Raw genomic sequence first — 4,983 nt, forward strand, 5'->3', positions numbered from 1 at the left:
ATGTCTTCAAATGTGTGTGAGATACATTGTGATCCCATGGCTGAGATCAATCCTAAAAATATATTAAGGGTGCAGATCAATTCCCAAACCTTCTCTGCTCTCTCCCACCTACCCACGTCTCCTTCTCCATTCCATCTTTATCTCTTCTCTGTTGCAGAGACGCTACCTCTCTCCTTCTCTCTCACCAAGCCGATTTTGTTGTACCGGTTTTCTGAACAACAAGATAGACCTCCATATATAGATAAGCACTGAGAACAACAATATACAGAATATGTACATACATATATTAAACCCTCCTACTGGCTGCCTCTCCCCCTCTCCCCCCACGCTCCCACTCGCTGCCTCTCCCCCTCTCCCTCCTTTCGCAGAGACGCTACCTCTCTCATTCTCTCTCACCCGATCTCTGCCTTTCCCCCTCTCCCCCACCCTCCCGCTCGCTGCCTCTCCCCCTCCACCCGATCTCTGCCTCTCCCCCTCTCCCCCCACCCTCCCACTCGTTGCCCCGCAACCCTCCCACTCGCAACCCTCCCAGCCAGCCGCCGCCGCCATATTTTCTTTCTCTCTCTACTTCGAACCCCGATTGGAGCTCTCCGGGTTTGTTTTCTTCTCTTGCAATTTTGAGTTTGCTTTGAATTGCGATTTCAAACTTTGCTTGAAATTTAACTTGCTTCTGGGTGTTTTAATTTTTTAGGGTTCTTCTCCTAATTCAGCTAAAGCAAAGATCTGTACGCTCATTTCTCTCAATTCCTGTATTACTGTAAATTTCATTAGTTCTTGGTTTTTCTTTTGATATTTTGTGTATTATTTTTCGAAACTCCAATTGGGTTTTTGTAATCTTGATCCAATCCTTTTTTTTCCCCTCATCAAATTTGAGTGAAAATATGGTTAAAAGCTTGATCTGTTATTTAACACTGAAGTGTGTGACTATTAGAAATTTGGCCAAGGATTTGGTCCTATTCTTTTGATTTGATACAAGTTTGATGAAATGATTGGATCTCTTTTTTAGCTCTTTAAGAAGGATTGGAGATGCTCTTCCTATTATTTTTTTAAATTTTTCTTTTTTAAAAAAAAAATTTCTGGTTTGAAGCTGTAGTCAACTAGAAATTCATTCTTAATTTATTGTTGAGAGCTATGTTTGATTTATTTTAATTAATTAATTAATTATTTGTTTGGTGTGGTCAGAATAGCCTTTTGGAAGCTCGATTCTCATATCAGAGCACCATTCCTAGAAGTTCTAAAAATGGTTAGTTTTCGCAATTTTGATCTGTTGATTTCATAGTATCATAATTACTTGCTTCACTTCTGTCTTTTTCATTAAAGTGATGAAACTTGCTCCTTATTACTTCACCAGCATCAGCATGTGTAGGTTAGTTCGAAGGCGTGTATTGAATGATAAATATTAGTGATAGGTTACAAAAAGCCATCAAAATACCATCTTTGTGCATGTGTTTGAGACGTTAAGGTAGTGTTTGGTTCACTAAAATGAAGATAGAACGGAATAACGATCATTCCATCATAATGTTAATTCTCACATTTGGTTGGTTGAATTTAGATTACTATAATCTAGGTTTTTGTTTTTGTTTTTTTTTATTTTATCTTCTTTGGTGACGTGAATGTTCAAATTTAAATTGCTTCTGGGTCTTCAATTTTTCTTCCCTGTTTTTCAATGGGGACCCAAGTATAGTCTAAATCTTCTAAGGTCTGATGCCATCTTTGGTCTCACCATTGCAAGCCTTGCAATCCCACAGGCCTGTTTCTGTTTTCATTTTCTGTTTTTGTTTTCAAAAAACAGGTAAAAAGGTTGGTGTTTTGTTTGGTGAACTGTTTTTGATTTAATTAAATTTTTGTAATGAAATAGTGTTGGGATTAAAAAATATTTAACTAGCTTCCTTATATTTCATAATATATTTCATGAAATAGTGCTGCATCATAATATATCTCCCTTTCACTCTAGCCACATTTCGATTGTTTGCTATCCGAAGGATAGAAATTGTAATACTGGAGTTTGTATCCTTCCTATTGTAATTTTTCACAGAATGATGCAATGTAAATTAGAGCGCTGTTTACAACACAAAATCATTACCATTGTTATACATTTATTTGTTATGATGAAAAGAGTTAATTTTCTCAGGGTTTTGAGTTGTGTATAGTATTCTTGGTTTTGGTGTTGTGGTTAATTTCAAATGTTAATTTGGGATAACAATGTGATACAAGGAAATGCGGTTAGTTTCAGATTTTATTATCAAAAAACATTTTGGGAACATGGTTTTGGTGTTGTGGTTATCACATCCCAACTGTTGTTGTGAAGACGAGTGTCTTCCTTTTCCATGAGCTTGCTGCTGCTATCAAAATGGATTGGGGTGACAGTTGTGTTTGACTCTTCCCAATTGATCTATGCTTTTTATTTTTTAATTTTTTTTATTTATAAATATGTTTGTGATTGTAATGATTGTATTGTGTTGGCAGTCAGTTGATTGTTTTTTACCAAATGAACAATATTATAGAGGAATCTACATCTCGGATTAAATTTAAATAGTGTTGGGATTAAAAAATATCTAAATAGTGTTGGGGTTAAATTTAAATTTAAATAGTGTTGGGATTAAATTCAAATTTAAATAGTGTTGGGATTAAATCTAAATTTAAATAGTGTTGGGATTAAATCTAAATAGTGTTGGGAATAAATTTAAATTTAAATAGTGTTGGGATTAAATTTAATAGTGTTTGGATTAAATTTAAATTTAATCCGTGTTGGGGTTAAATTTATAATAAATTTAAATAGTGTTGGGATTAAATTTAAATAGTGTTGGGATTACTTTGCATAATCATTATGAATTTAAACTGACACATTTTTTTTCTTTTCTTTTCTATTTTGCCTGGTTGATTTGGGGGAATAATTGTGGTTTCTCAGTTTAATTTTTCTAGGTTTTCTTTCTCAAAACCTCCAAAAAGAGAAAAGAAATCGGAGGAAATGGTGGGGCATAAAAAAGGCAAAAGGGATGTAAGGGAAAGGAAAGAAGAATTGAAATTAAACTGTCTGATTTAATTTTTTTTCCTCTATTTTTTTTAAAAAAAATGTTGTTGGGATTTTAGGGTAAGTTCAAGGGAGAAGAAGAAGAGTGTACTCTTGATGTAAGTGTTGATTTGCAAGGCCAACCGGCAATCCGAGAAAGAACTGGCAAATGGGTTGCTGGAATTATCATCCTCTGTAAGCCCTATATTACCAATTTTATTTTGTTTTTATTTCGTTTTATTTAATTTTATTTAAAGAAAGTCTTGATATCTTAGTCCACTTATCTTCATAAATTAATTGTTTGAGAATATAGGGTACTCTGTTTATCTATGCATATATATATATATATATTCACACTGACATACCTGCTCTCTAGATTTTCATTTTTCATTCTTCATTTTCAGTTTTGAGCACTTTTCATGTTTTTTTATTAGAATCTTTAACCAGTCTATTTCATATGGGAATCTTCCTCCTTCTTCTTATTTATTTATTTATTTATTTTTTTCTCCAGGAATCTTACTTAGTACATTCTACACACATGATCAATTGTATGTGGGATCCTATAATTTGCATCTTTTGTGTTCCAAAACTGGAGAATTGTTTTCCTGGTTTTTTGCTTATTGTTAGATGGATTAGGATTGGTTGTCTTTCAGGAGTTGCTGACAGTTTAACAACAGCTTGCATGAAGATGTGAATCAGTGACCTTCCTATAAAATTAGCTTCAAGGACTGTCCATGTTTGGTTATTACCGGTGCATAGTATTTGTGACATTTTTGTTTAAAAATCATGTAGGAATGCACTTTCTTTTTATTCAAAATTCCCATTTTAGGATGGAGAAAAAGATTGAGGAACAGTGGAATGTATCTCATAATTTACATATTAATCGACCATATCCGTAGTTCCTCTGTGATAAGTGTTTGTTTGTTGAGCAATAGGTTGCACATGAGAAATGCGGGGGCATGGTCTCCCCTCTATTACTCCATTCTTTTGTTTATATTATATGTATATACTAGCGTATGCATGTTGTTCTAGATTGTTTGTCGTTTGCATTTCTAAATTTGATATCATAAGAACATGTACAAGAATCCAATTCCAGATTACTTTTTTATGACCTCTTATAGATTGGTGTACTGAAATATTATAAATGATTTGTTTTTTGGATTCACTAAATTCTAATGGGTTCCTTATTTTAATAGTCCGATATACACACATATAAAAATACTAAGAAACTTGAACGTATCTTATGAAAGAGTAGATCTGGAGCACACGAAGCAGAAAATTGGAGAGGAAAAAAAATAAATGATTTTCAATTTGAAGAGCTTTGAGTTTATAAAAATTGAAAGAAAATCTACTAATGTTGAAATGTTCATTCGTAGGTAAGATGTATCTCATAAAGAGAATGAGTGGTGGAAGATGGAAGAGAGAGAATGAGTGGGGAATTAATGGATAAGGTGTGGGTTCTGTGTTTTTAACCATTAAATTGATTTTTTTTTTTTAATGTCTCTGTTCTGTTTGTTCTTTTATTTATATAGATTTTTTTTTTTTTTATTTTTATTTTTAATGTAGCTTATGGATTTGGATTTAATTTTTTAAAAAGTTTTAGGTTTGAAATAATGGTTGATCTTTATAAAATAGGTTTTGATTTAGAAATATATTTTTATTTTCAGTTGGATTTATGAAATGAATTTAATTTCTTAATGGAAAATGAGTGTTGATTTTTTATGGTTTTGAACAAAGTTTTTGAAATGGATGTTGATTTTTTTTATTTAACAAAATCAAATCACAAATTTAAGATAAAATAGAGTGAAAAAAAATATAGAGAGAGGAAGATCGAACAAAGGAAATAAAGGGTTTGTTATTTGAGCTTTGAGAGGAGATGTAGTGTTTGTTAAGAGATGAGAGAAGATGAGAGGAGGAAATGAGAAAAGGAGACGTTACACAGAGAGAGAGAGAGAGAGAGAGAGAGAGAGAGA

General features: G+C 32.7%; 1 long non-coding RNA gene across 1 annotated transcript; it reads left to right on the forward strand.

The window, feature by feature from the left end:
* The first annotated feature begins 545 nt into the window (after positions 1–545).
* LOC145789215 (uncharacterized) lies at positions 546–4,983 on the forward strand. Its single transcript, XR_014327956.1, has 6 exons — positions 546–594; positions 692–725; positions 1,188–1,243; positions 2,909–2,998; positions 3,091–3,205; positions 4,387–4,983. It is a non-coding gene; the product is annotated as an uncharacterized LOC145789215 (long non-coding RNA).

The sequence above is a fragment of the Camellia sinensis genome, chromosome 4, assembly GCF_055761805.1.
Source record: "Camellia sinensis isolate YWXY chromosome 4, ASM5576180v1, whole genome shotgun sequence".
NCBI classification, from domain to species: Eukaryota; Viridiplantae; Streptophyta; class Magnoliopsida; order Ericales; family Theaceae; genus Camellia; species Camellia sinensis.